Source organism: Mus caroli, unplaced genomic scaffold (assembly GCF_978045245.1).
Source record: "Mus caroli unplaced genomic scaffold, Mus_caroli_1 scaffold_13, whole genome shotgun sequence".
Lineage (NCBI taxonomy): Eukaryota > Metazoa > Chordata > Mammalia > Rodentia > Muridae > Mus > Mus caroli.
This window is the reverse complement of record NW_028227268.1, coordinates 22,697,955-22,712,777: the sequence shown is the minus strand read 5'-3', so window position 1 is coordinate 22,712,777 and position 14,823 is coordinate 22,697,955.

Here is a 14,823-nt window from a genome sequence, read left to right as displayed (position 1 = left end):
GTTGAGGCTCTGCCATCCCATTCACCGCTGATCTGCCTGAATAGAAGCACTTGGATTGGAGCTTCTCTCTCTCCACACAGGAGCACTTAGGACAGGACACTGGGTCCTCAGTGTGGCATCAAGACTTACCTTTTGGCAAGTTGTTCTAGTTTATAAAGTGACTACGGGATATTAAGCTACTGTTTCACAGGAATTTTTTTAAAAATAATATCAGAGACCGAATTAAGAGCCTATTGACCCTTACTCGTACATATACGTACAATTTTAGAGTCCTTGCTATTCCAGGCTGTTTGGTGACTGTGTCTGTAAAGAAATACTAGATTCCAGCTTCCTGTATGTGACTGAGATGCATTTTGACCTCTGAGACAACTCAGCTGAGCGTTAATGATTAATGTTACGTTTGGACAGTCGTTTGGAGTGCCGTTATAGCTCTCAGAGGACTTTCTACTTTCGATTTTCCACATTATGGACGAGCTATCACAGCTCAGATATGTAGACGTACAGTGTACAAGCTCTAGAGAGGTTTTCTGGAGATCAGGAGGTGGGGGAGACGAGACGAGATGAAGAACCCCGACTTACAGACTTTGTTGAAGCAGGACAACGAGGGACCTGTTCAATGGCATAGATGTCAACTTCAGTTATTGTCTTTACCTGAATTAGTCCGGTGCCTCCAGCTTATGATTTACCCTGATTTGGTATTTCTGCTTATTTATGACTTGGGGACTTGGTGGATCTGTTATCTCAGTGGCTATTGGATCATCAGAATGAGACTATAATATATAGCCATGAGTCACCTAGAGACAGGAAAATGCTATGAGAACTATGTTGTTAGGTGATGCCCTGTTTAGATTGTTTAGATATTGTGGAATATAATTACGTAAAGTCTGCTTGCACTAAGGCTTTATGGTAATATGCATGGAGGCTTTATGGCACACGCAAGCACACACACACACACACACACACACACACACACACTCACACTCACTGGCACACACACACTGTTTATACCATTGCCTTAGTTTACTTTCTATTGCTGTGACAGATACCATGACCACAAGTGACTTGGGGGAGCTCATTATTTGCCATACATGTCCTGACCATAGTTGATGAGGGAGAAGAAGCAGGACCCAGGTAGGCATGCTGTTTATTGGCTTGCTCCTCGTGGCTTGTCCAGCTTGATTTTTTTTAAATACAACTCAGAACCATCTGTCTAGGGGCAGCTCCATCTCCTGTGGGCTGGGCCCTCCCATAGCAATCATTAGCCAAGAGGATATTCCATAGACTTTCCTGCAGGGAATCTGATGGAGCCATTGTCTCAGCTGTGGGTCTCTCTTCCCAGATGACTCTAGCTTGTGTCAAGTTGACAAAAATTAATCAACACAGTGATATAAATCTCTCTCTTTCTCCCTATCTCCTATTCCTCTTAGAGCTATGACAAACAGAACAACACATTAAACTAAGTGTAAGAGAAGATGCAATACAGAGACACAGTAGGGGCTAGAGAGATGGCTCGGTCTGGTAGAGTGCCTCCCTGGCAAGGATGAAGGCCTTAGCTCAGATTCCTAGCCCTCACACTCAAGAGCTCGCATCATATCTATAATCCCAACTGTGGGTAGTGGAGACAGGTAGACCTTTAGAGTTCACTGGCCAGCTAGCCTAGCTAAGCCTATGAGATTTGGGATCAGGGGGAGACTGATTGAGGAAGATACTTGCCATCATTAACCTCTGGTCTCCGTACACACACACATGCATGATGCTAAAGTCCCTTCCCAGGGTACACATAAGCACTGTCTATGCATTCCAAGGTACAAACAACAAACTCAGGCACAATTTCACCACAGCTCATTTTAGGTGTCCACTGAATTTATTGGGCTTCCTTACAGAGCATAGGGGAGAGATTACTTAAAAGGGTGTGGCTACTCCTCTCCCTAACAGGCCACACCCGAAAAAGCCTTTACTCAGCAGGGCGAAGGGCTTCCCCAGCACTGCATAGGCAGAAGAACATTCCCTTTTCCTAGTCTTCCCCAGCTTAAAAATCCTAGCCCCTCCCTGAGGCTATGGGCAATTTAGGCAGAGTGGTAGGAAGTGGCTGGATGCTCAGGTGAGGGTCTTGTGACTCTTTCCACCCCTACATGCTGGGGTATAAATAGTCAAGAGGCCTGGCTGGGATGATGCTTTTTCAAGAGGGAATTGTTGAACTTCCCAAGATGGTGCCTGCTTGGCTGGGATGACTCTCATTCACAACAATGCACATATGTTCCTTTGTTTATGGAAATGTTGTTGCATGGAAGATAACTATACTCATATTAAAGGATTTAATTTATTTATTATTAGGTTTTCTTTCTGAGACAAGGCCTTTCTGTGTTAGCCCTGGCTGGCCTGGAATCCACTCTGTAGACCAGGTTGTCTTCAAACTTGGCAGTGATCTGCCTTTCTCTACCTTCTGAGTGCTGGCATTGCAGATATAAGCCACTGTACCTGAGTATTTTTGAAAATAAAAGATGAACTTGAAGTTTGGAGTAAGTATTAAGAAATTATAAGATCTTCCAGCAGATTGAAGGGTAAAAGAGGATAAATTAATTACCTAAATAAATGCTCAGTGATGGGAGTAACAATATATTAAGTGAGGCTGAGTATCATTACTGAATTAGATCCTCCAGAGAAAAGGCTCAGAGTGTAGCTGAATGACAAAGATGAATCAAGAGGTGTAAAGAGTAGAGTGAGAAGGCCTAAATATTCCAGGGGAAAGTTCCAGAAAGAGGCAAGAGAGCATAGGAAAACACTTGTCAAATAAAATTGAGAATTTCATACAATAATTTAAAGTAACAAATCCTTAGATTATGAAGACCTAATGAATTTCAAACATAATGGATACAAACAAGTCACAGTCATACTGCCAGAACAAAAACTAGATCATAAAGAAACCCCAGAATCAGATAGAGAGAAAAGGAAGGCCACCAGTGCAGGCATGGGGCTCTGAGTGACAGCTGACTCTCACAGGCAACTTGAACATGGGGAATGAATGATGTGTCCAATATTCTGGGTAAAAGTAACTGTCCTTCTTGGACTGTTCTTGTTCAGTGATTCTAAGTTTGAAGGGGACAATGTAGAGATTATCTCAGGAAGAAAAAGAATTGTCATCAGTTTCTACAGTCTCATGAAAGGTAATCTGAAAGGTTATACTCTCTGCAGATGTAAGATCCGAGGTGCAAACATGGAGGGTGGACCATCAAGAGCTAGATACAGAACTGTGGTGGTTTGGATGAGAATGGCCCTCGTAAGCACATGTGTTTGAATACTTGATCCCCATTGGTGGAACTGATTGGGAAGGATTAGGAGGTGTGGCCTTGTTGGAGGAGGTGTGTCACTGGGGATGGGCTTTGAGGTTTTAAATCCAAGTGCTACTTTTCCTGCCTCACGGTTGCATCTCAATATGTGAGCTCTCGGCTACTGCTCCAGTGCCATGCCTGCCTGCCTCTGAAATGGTAAGCCCCAAATAAATGCTTTCTTTTTATTATAAGTTGCCTTGATCATAGCGCTTTAGCACAGTCACAGAGAAGTGAGTACTACAGACTAATCCAAATGAATGTTGGTTAAAAATAATATCAAGTAAAAAAATGTGCATGCCATGTCAGGCATACACTTACACTCACAGTAATAATAAATAAAATACAAACAACTAAAAAAAAATAGAATGCCCCTCTCTACGGACTCAGTATAAAGTTTTCAGAAATAATCACTTTGAAGTTTTAATGTGGGCCATTCTGAGTAGAATGATGGAATCTCACTTTGTCCCCTTGTGATCTATTTCACCTGAGAGTCGATTTTGTTCAGAGTCCATAGTCTGTGCAACTTCCTCCTAAGCAACTTAGTAACTGTTTTGGTTACCAGATCAACTATCACAGTCCCACAGTATTTGTGTTCAGGCAATTCTTAGTTTACCGAATATTGTCCCCACAGTACAGAAGTCATGGCGTAAGTGATGGCCAAACATGGAAGAACAGGTGGACACTGCTTCTGGGTGGTTATCTTCTCAACTCTAGGAAATAGTGGATATTCAGTATGTAATAGCACAGATATGCTGGTGTCCATGTTTTCAGGTATGTATTAGAGACTATGGACAAAGGGGACTATTGTACATATAGTTGAATTTCCCCCTCTGAATGTTTGGGAAAAGGACAGAGTCTCTTTAGACAAGCTAAGGGTGAATGCGTGATTACACTGAGTTTATAATTTTGTCCACATCTTCATCTCTCCTCATGTGACCGGCAAATAAACTGCTGGATGAACACATAGAGCTCAGAAAGTCTTGAATGTGGTGACCCAGTTTGGAACTGGCTGAGCATGACAAAGCCAGTTAGGAAAGGAAAGGGGTGAATTCATAGTTAAAAATGAAAGTTGTAGATACAGTGGGTTACTTAAAGGAAAAAAAAACTGCGAAATTGGGCAGTCACACACACACACACACACACACACACACACACACACACACACACACACACAGTCTGGAAATAACCAGAATGACTGTATTGGGATGAACAATCCCACCATTTTAGTTACTTTTGCTGTGACATTTTATGCCCGACTGGAGCAACTTTAGGGAAGGAAGATTGTTTTGGGTTCATGATTTCAGATATGTCAGTCCACCATGGTCTCAAGGACATGGAGGAACATCTCAGTTCTTGCTGGTGGGATGTGGTGGAGGTTGTTTTGTTATAGCAAACCAGGAAGCCAGGAGTGAGGCAGATGAAGCAAGGGCATAAGCTTCAGAGGCCCATGCCTAGTGACCTACTTCTGCTAGCTAGGTTCCGATTCCCACAACCTTCTAAAATAGCCCCACCAGCTTTGAGGGTGAGGGTTGGGCAGCAAGTATTAGGAGCCAAGACTCCATGGGGAGCATTTCAGATTCAATCCATAGAATTCTACTCCCAGGCCCTCAAGGCTTATGACTGTTTCATCATTTGAAATACAGCTCACCCAACTTCAAGGAATTCCTGTGATCTCAACAATTTCAGAAGCTGAAGTCCAACTTTCCTGGCAAAGCTCAGGTCAATCTTTCAGCCACCAGCCTCTGCAAGATAAGAAGATAAGATAGACTTCCAACAGAGACAAGAGTGGTTTGCGTAATACGGGACACATAGAGGGTTTCCTCTGACCTTGTTGAATTTCACATTTCTCCTGATTATACTAATTACCTCTACAATTCTAACTCATTCCATCTTGCCGTACTTTTGTTAGATCTTTGCACAGGCAGACCATGAGTTATTCGGAGAAGATGCCATTGGTACACACCTCCCTGCTGCCTACAGGTTTTCTGTTTCTCTGCATTAACCCAAGGCTGAGCATTTTTGGTAATTATGGTTCTTTAAGTGTGTAATCTATATGGTGCCTGAGTGCAGCTTATGAAGGTTATCTAGATATAGGCTTTAATACAGTTGACCAAACACTTTTATGGAATGGTAATAATCAATTAGCATTGAACTTTTTTACCTATCAGCCATTTATCTAACGTGTCTTTATCGTAGATGTTCTATGCATAGATGCGGGAAGAAGCTGCTCTGTGCATTTTGCACAGGATGCTTTAGGAGGCAGCCAGTCTTTGCCTCTCCTTCACCCCCCAACCCATCCAATCCACAGTAGCATAGAGACCAGTCGCACTGAAAGCCCCTGTGTGCTGCCCTTCACTCAACACACCATTTGGGACCGTGCTCACACACGTGCTACCTGTGGGGCCCCAGGAAATATTTACTTTCTTCTCATTCTGAGGAGGAGGGAAGGAAAGGGTATCCCCATTTTTTAAAGTGTGCTTGACCAAGCCTAAGACCCCCTAATGGCATTAGCCCAAACCCAGGGCTTGATTCTTGCCTGCTGTTGCAATTTTGAGTCAGCTTTACATAAACTGTCCCTTACAATTGAGATTTCCTGGGATGAGAAGGCGGCATAGAGTTTGTGTGGAAAAGGGAGGAGCAAGCTAGTGTGTAAATATCCTCTATAGGTCTAAGGAGTGACCATTAAATACGACAGTTGTGTCAATCCAGTGGGTCCTGGCTCAGACACTGGGTGGTAGATGAAGAGAAGAAATGGGCAGGGATTCAGTTTTAGAATGCACATCTATGTTTTTTGAACAATCCAAATTTAGTATTTTTTTCCCTTTAAAACAAGCAAGCAAGTGGCAGTTATTCACCCCATCTTTTTGTCTCTCATGATACTTCTCCTTAATACGGAGAACTATCCTAGGTCTCACATCTGGAAGAGAGCAGTCTCACAGCCCAGCCTCCTCACTTTGCAAACGAGATGGCAGAAGCACCTGTGGGTTAGTGACTTCCCTGGAGCAACAATGCAAACATGGAAAGTCGAGATTAGGTAACACAATATTTGCTCTCTAGATTGATTTTTTGCTCTTTGTGTGACTTAGGGAAACTCCTTTGCAAACACCACCCTACTGAGAAACAACATTCTCAATTAAATCCTTGGTTAATAGGCCACTATAAAAGTTCAATATAAGCCCAGTGCCTTCTATTTTCCATTCAGATGCTGGAGGAAAGATCTACTCTTTCCATGTGGTCCTAATAGCACAAAATTGGATCGGATGCTCTAAGTCAACATTGGCCCCAGAATCTTCCCAAGGCAACGCATAATGCACATGAAAACATTACATGAGATGAAGAGATGTATTATTTATTAGCTTTTCAGAACACAGTGGCAGATGTGTTCGTGTTACAGAGCAGAGGGCTGTTTGGTTCTTACCTTTGAGGGCGTTCTATTGACTAAGAGAGCTCCCTCCACACTGCATGAAGTCAGAAGATGTATTGAGAATGGGCTGGGGGACCTGAGGAAGGGAGTGGAGGACAGATGTGGCCAAGATACACTATGTGCCTGAATAAAAATTTTCAAAGAGATGATATTTTACTGTCATCAATAGTAACAATGCTTTTGTCCATTATGCTTCAAGTACATAGAGAATCTGGGAGAACAAGAACTGAGCAGAACTGTTAGTCAATGTTCTGAGATGTTTAATGTGTCCACCTGCTAGGCAAACCCCTCTGGCCATTGCTTCATTATAGTAGAGCAATTGGTTTTGATAAAGAAGATCTGGTATAAACCACACAGAATCCTGGGTCATATTTTGTATAGTCTGTTTAATAAAAAGAGCATAAACTGCATTTTACAGAATTAAAAAAAATCTGCACGAGTAAGTTAAAGTCGAAAGAAGCAAAGGGGAAGCATGGCGATGTTAGTTACATCATTGCTTGATATCAGGAGGGAAACACGATGTTACTCTGTACTGTAGAAATACTTAACATTGTGAAAGTGTGCGTATTCAGAAAGAGGAGCAGCAGAACTCTGCATGTCAGAAGGTGGTCTGCTTCTTAGGGAGATGGTGGTCAGCTGAGGAAATAGTGCCATGGGGGTGAATCAGTGGAAAAAGCAAAGGTTTAGAGATAGACAGTGCTATGAAAACACAGAGGTGGGGAGAAGCCTGCGGGCTGAAGAAGGCAGGGAAGGCTTTGCAGAACAGTGACATCCAGGTGAGGCATGATTTGCGTAAGATTTGGAGTCATAGAGACAGTGAGGGAGAGTAGGGTCCTTGTTCACCAAGACCCTCAGTGACCTGTGCCCTGGGTATGCCAGGGAAGATCCAGCAGGAGCTCAAGGACCATGCAATGGGAAGGTGGGCTGGAAAGGAAACAGACTAGGAAAGGCATGAAACCTGGCTAAAAAGTCATTTATTACATCTTTTAACAACACACAGAGAGATGGAGCGTTCCAAATATAGACTATTATCTTTTTAATGTACATGGATAAGAGAGATCAGGAAGTGTGGAACATAAGACCAGAACATCTGTCCCGATAAAGAACTGAGGCAGGTGGATCTGCACAGTCCAGGAAGTAAGTTAATTGCATCCTCTACACTCTAACAATCACTTGGGTGATCCAGTTTGGGCATCAGAGGGATGGAAGGAAGAACCCTACTAGGTGGGACCTCACTTAGTGTGATTCAGAAGAGCGAAGGTAAGGAGTCCGCAGGAAAGCAAGCTGTATTATCAAGGACCCTTCCTGTGCTTCATCTTATTCCTGTCAGGTTTCCTACCCTTGAAACCTGGTACTTTATACCTCCCTAGGGACTCACTAGCCGCCAAATGGAGACCTGTTTTGTTATTTTTTTCCCACAACGAGTTGTTTCTATTCAACTGCTACAATGTAACTAATACCAACCGACACAATGTAGCTAATACCAACCGACACAATGTAGCTAATACCAACCGACACAATGTAGCTAATACCAACTGACACAATGTAGCTAATACCAACCGACACAATGTAGCTAATACCAACCGACACAATGTAAGTAATATTTCTGATGCTTCTGTTTCCACAAAGACATTGCTTGTTGTTCACTAGGATTTGGAGCAATGAAAAGGAAGGAAAACCCAGAACAATTTCTTTTGTGTTTGACACAGATACTGTGGGATATCAAATAATTGCTGCCTGGGGAGAAACAGAAGAGGATTTTATGGCCGAATCATTGGTTGATGGAGCTACAGGCTGCTAGCAGGGTATACTTTTTCCAAAACAAGTACATCTCTGTGAAGTGAGCTGTCATAAAAACTCCAGATGTGGGAAGGCTGGAGTTATTAAAGAGTAATATTGGTTCCGAAGTGTTGACATTTTAATGGTGACACACGTGCTGCTTCTGGACCATTTGACTAAAACCCATCACTTGGTTTGTTTCCTGCTGCAGGGTTTGTTTTGTTCCTAGAGCATGTGAAATTTTACTAGAGATTTACCTGGTGTTTTTACAAAGTTCAGTACAGACTGCAGTGTGTGCTTATTTATGTTTTTGGAACATAATAAGTATGACCCTTTAGCCGAATTCAGGTTTCAGATCTCAAATCGCAATCCCCTTTCTCCCCTAATTAGGCTGATACAATGTTTAAGAAATGTCAGAATTGAAAATTATACAGCAAATCTGACCCAAGAACCAATGCTCAATGAACTGAAAAGTAGCTCTGGAAACCACTTGTTCTGGGCCTGCCACATTCTTATGTTGAAAGGTGGCTCTTTATCTGCTGTCTATTTTCAGGCTGGTTCTTCTCCCATCAATGAGAATAACCAAGATAAGTCATCACTGACATGCCTACAGACCAACCCGATCCAGATAGGTCCTCATTGAGACTCTTCCCAGATGATTGTAGGTCAATAGACAGCATACCATCCAATGTCACTTTTGCCTGCTTTCTGAACAGATTATTCTGAGCAATTCTGCTAGATGCCAAGGACTAAGACATAGAGGCAGAGAGCTGTTTCAGAACCTGCCTCTACACTTGCTTACCATGAGAACTTGGGGAAGGTGTTTTCTTCAGTCATGAAGTGGAGGATGGAGCCAGTATAGCATTGGTGTTAGGATTAAATGAGGGTGTATCTCTGAGGTGCACAACATGGTACTTGGTAGTAGGAAGTACCCAGTGAACTGTAGCTCTTCATAGCAGATGTAATAATAGAAAGATAGGGATTATAAACTTGGTGATGGCTACAATCTGGTGAAGACCAATAACAAGTCATTAAATGTTAACTGGGGTAATCAAAAGCTGAATGGATAAAGACAATGTGGGGCCTGCACATGAGGAGTTTTATGGAGCCATGAAGAAAATGGAAGCATGACATTTGCTGGGAAATAGAGCCAGAAATCAATGTGTTAGCTGAAGTGAGCCAGACTAAGAAAGACAAATACCACATGCTTTTTTCTCATGCACAGAGTCTAGACTAAAACCATATTTATAAAGGTGTATATAAAGATGTATGTACTCATATGTGTGTGTAGAACTAGAAAGGGGGTAGGAAGATATATTAGGGGAAAGAAAAGAGGGACATGGAAAAGGAGAGAGGGAACTGTCTGAGGTTTGGATGAAGGCATCAGTCAGGGAAAGAGGGGGGAGATGGGACAGGGAGGTGGGTAGGGAGGGAGAATGAATGAGACCAAAGACAAATTGTAAATGAATGAAAAATGTCATAACAAAGCCCATTGCTTTTGTATACTAACCTAAAAACCATCAGGAAAAATACCATTGAAGTAAATAAATATTAGCTGGGTATGGTGGTACACGCCTTTAACATCAGCATTTGGGAAACAGAGTCAGGCAGATCTCTGTAAGTTCAAAGTTAGCCTGATCTACATAGTGAATTCCAGGACAGCCAGAGCTATATGGTGAAGCCATGTCTCAAAAAAAAAGTATTGTCACTGGGCTCATATAGGTAATATTAGGTAAGTTGGAAACATATTTCTGAAGGAGACTGTGACTGAGGACATATATGATCACTTTGATATTCATATGATAGTGACCAGGAAGTATTGCAAGTGGGAGGGTCTAAGAAAGACTTACACAAAACATCAACTTTTCAGATATTCATGGACTAGTTAGGATAGAGTTCCATGTGATAAGGTCTTGTCCTAAAGTCTACTCACTCCGGGGGGGGGGGAGAAAAAGAGAGAGGAGGGGAGAGAGATAAAAGGGAGAGAGAGAAGAGGTAGAGAGAGGAAGGGTGGAGAAAGGAGGAGGAGAGAGAAGAGAGGGGAGAGATAGAGCAAGGAACAGAGAGACACACTGTTCAACAAGATCAGCAGAGCCTCAGGTCTCCTTCCTCTGCAGTGGATTCTACTCTCTTTCGGGCAGGAGCACAGGACCAGCGCAGGGAGAGACACACTGAAGACTGAGTCCACCTTGCAGTAAGGCCTTACTGTGTCAAGCTTCTCTCTCTGTGCTAAATCAATCTCTCTCTCTCTCTCCCCTCTGTGTGTGTGTGTCTGCAAGAACAGTGTAGTGAGAGACAGAGACAAAGATACACACACACAGAGACACAGACAGACAGACACACACAGAGAAACAGAGAGAGACAGAGACAGGCAGACACATAGACAGACACACACAGAGACAGAGACAGACAGACACACAGAGGCAGACAGACAGACAGACAGACAGACACACACACACACACACACACACACACACACACAGATTTAGCACAGAGAGAGAAGAAGCTTGGCGCAGTAAGGCCTTGCCAGGTGGACTCAGTCTTCAGTGTGTCTCTCCGTGCTCTGGTCCTGTGCTCCTGCCGGAAAGGGAGTAGAATCCACTGGACAGGAAGGAGACTCGAGGCTCTGCTGATCTTGTAGAACAGTGTCATCAACAGTGACCTCACAAGACAAAACCAATGGAATTATAATAATATATTTTACCTAGAAAATATAGTTTTTAATGGGATATTTTCTCTTAGTTTGGAGTATTTGAAATCTGGTGTATAGTCTACCCTCAGGGCCCACCTCTACTGAGAGAAGCCATCTTTTTTTTTTTTTTTTTAAATTAGGTATTTATTTCATTTACATTTCCAATGCTATCCCAAAAGTCCCTCACACACTCCCCCACCCACTCCCCCACCCACCCACTCCCACTTCTTGGCCCTGGCATTCCCCTGTACTGAGGCATATAAAGTTTGCATGACCAATGGGCCTCTCTTTTCACTGATGGCTGACTAGGCCATCTTCTGATACATACGCAGCTAGAGACACGAGCTCCGGGGGGTACTGGTTAGTTCATATTGTTGTTCCACCTATAGGGTTGCAGATCCCCCCTAGCTCCTTGGGTACTTTCTCTAGCTCCTCCATTGGGGGCCCTGTGATCCATCCAATAGCTGACTGTGAGCATCCACTTCTGTGTTTGCTAGGCCCTGGCATAGTCTCACAAGAGACAGCTATATCAGGGTCCTTTCAGCAAAATCTTGCTAGTGTATGCAATGGTGTCAGCATTTGGAAGCTGACTATGGGATGGATCCCCGGATATGGTAGTCTCTAGATGGTCCATCCTTTTGTCTCAGCTCCAAACTTTATCTCTGTAACTCCTTCCATGGGTGTTTTGTTCCCAATTCTAAGAAGGGGCAAAGTGTCCACGCTTTGGTCATCGTTCTTCTTGAGTTGAGAGAAGCCATCTTTAGTCTCTCCCTGTTGCTAGTGTGTACCTCAAGGGACAGGGCTTTGCTCTCATCCTTAGTGTCTCCCTGGGTCTCCTCTGCACCTCCCAAGTCTGACTCTAACAGGACCTGTGGTGAGTCAGATGTCTGGGGAAGCTTGTCTTTGATGAGACCATGCACTCTCCCCTGTAACCATGTTTGTGCAGTACATACCCTTATCATAGATTAGGTAAACCTTTTTTTTTTATCACAGTCAGACCAAAGGTGGACTTTGCTTAGCCCTCTCTGGAATCAGTGGCATCTAGTAAGACTTTTCTTGATTAGAAGGATTAGATATTTAGAAGAAAAAAAATGCCAGGCAGACACTAGATGGGGACACATTTTATTCAGCCATGTAGTGAATGACATGGCTATTTTAGTTGTAAAAGTCGGGAAGGGAGGAGGGGAGAGATAGAAAGTTTCTAACCCATCATCTGCATTCCTCTCTCAGGTCGGCTTTGTGGGTATATATGAATCTTTGAATCTTGACTGATCGTTCTACTGTGTTGAATCTCCTAGCTATTTTTGGACAAAGCTGTTTTTTTTTTTGTTTTGTTTTGTTTTTTTGTTTTTGGACAAAGCTTTTGCATCTATTTTTGGCCCTGCAAACTATGTAGGGCGCTCACACTCACCAAATCGTGTCCTTACTGTTACCTGCAGGCATAAGAGAGTAATGGATTAGGGAGGTATTAAACGAGCTTACGTTCTTTCCCCTTTCCCCATCACTGCAACATCTTTACAGCCATGATATAACAGCATGAAAATGGACCCGGAAGACTCTTGAGTCAACAATGCATGAGAAGCAGGAAATCAATGGAAGACCACTCATCACAGGGACAAAACGTTCCTCAATCGCCATCTAAACAGCCCCACCTTCCTTCACGGTCCATTGCTCTGTGACCATGGGCTGAGCCAGTGAGTCAGCTGGCCCATTCAGAATAGTTTCGTGTGGGTGAAAGTTTACACATTAACTGCTTTCTTTTCTGTCAGAAGTTTAGACCCAGCATAAGTGTCCTAGACATATGGCTCAGATTAGAAATAAAATGGCTGAAATTTCCTCATAGCCGAGGAACCCAAGAATCAAGGCCTTTTCTGGGAGACTTAGGCGTAGCTCTTTATGGCAAGGTCTCCCCTGCAGTGATCCCTGATGAGGGAGATGGTCCTTGCTCATCCAAACTGTTTTCTTTGATGCTGGATGTGAATTCATACATCGTACTCAGGGTGAGCCAGGGAATGTCCAGGAGGGGAAGCTCATGGTCTGAACACTAGGTACTTCATTAGCATGGAGAACTCCAGGTTTTTGTTTTTAAGATTTATTTATTTATTTATTTCATGCATATGAGTACACTCCCATTGCTCTCTTCAGACACACCAGAAGACAGCACCAGACCCCATTACAGATGGTTGTGAGCCACCATGTGCTTGCTGGGAATTGAACTCAGGACCTCTGGAAGAGCAGTCGGTGCTCTTAACCACTGAGCCATCTCTCCAGCTCAAACTCCAGGTTTTTATGCTATGTGACCCATTGTCACGGTCCTCTCAGTGGGGTGTCAGGGTTATGTGTTCCAGATCAGACACTTGGGCCGAGTGTTGGCTCCATGCCTGCCGTTCTCAATTCTGAGATTCCCCTGGGTTTGAACCTGTTCGACATTGCCAGTTCTTCTGTCTGGTAGCACGGTCCACTTGCCCCCACACTTAAGGAAAACTAACATTCCTTCATTAGCTTCTGAGCTTGAGTGAGGACTGGTGAGTCCCTCCCACACTCTAGTGCCAGGTCCAGAATACAGCATTCTCCAGTGTTTCTCTCTTTCCCACCCTCCAGCTTCTGCCTCCTCTGCTGCAATGTTTCCTGAGGGTTGGGCATGGAGATGATGGGGTATTGATATAAATGTCCCATTTAGGGTGAGCGCTCACGGACACTGACTTATTCTCAGCACTTCGGTCAGTGGTGAGTCTGCATTTTTCCACCACTCATTGCATTAAGAAGCGTTTTGATCAAAGTCAGAGACAATCCACATCCATGGACACAAACGTTAAGTATTTAGAAGGCAGCTTGACAGTATGGCCACTTAGCAATAGTTAGTTCTCTCAAGGGCCTATGACCTCCTCCCCAGCCATGGGACTTGGAGAAGTTTTCCACTAACAGGCACAGATTTCTTTCTGCAAAGCAGGCCTCAAGTCCAGTCAGAAAGCAGCTGGTTACCGGCATGACAGCCATGGCTCTATTTCATCCGTGAGTGCATCTTGCTTAATAGATTGACATTACAATATGGAGTATCCAACACTGAGTAAGACCACGGAGGTTACCAGCATGACAGCCATGGCTCTATTTCATCCATGAGTGCATCTTGCTTAATAGGTTAACATTACAATATGGAGTGTCCAACATTGAGTAAGACCACGGATGTCTTTTCTCTCCCAGCAGCCTGCATAGCACCGGCTCCCAATGAAACCTAGCTGTCAGGGAGGAAGCTTTCTTGCTCAGTTCACGTTGTTTTCTTTATGTCCTGCAGCTGACAGGTATGGTGTCTGTAGCAATCGGGTCTTACCATCTAGCTAGCAAGTGCTTTATCCAAAATATATAAAGAACTCAAGAAGTTAATCACCAAAACCCTAAAGAACCCAATAAAAAACGGGGTATAGAACTAAACTGAGAATTCACAATGGAGGAATCTCGAATGGCTGAGAAGCACCTAAAAAAATGTTTAAAGTCCTTAGTCATCAGAAAAATGCAAATCAAAACAACCCTGAGATTCCACCTTACACCAGTTAGAATGGCTAAGATCAAAACCTAAGGTGACAACACATGATGGAGAGGAT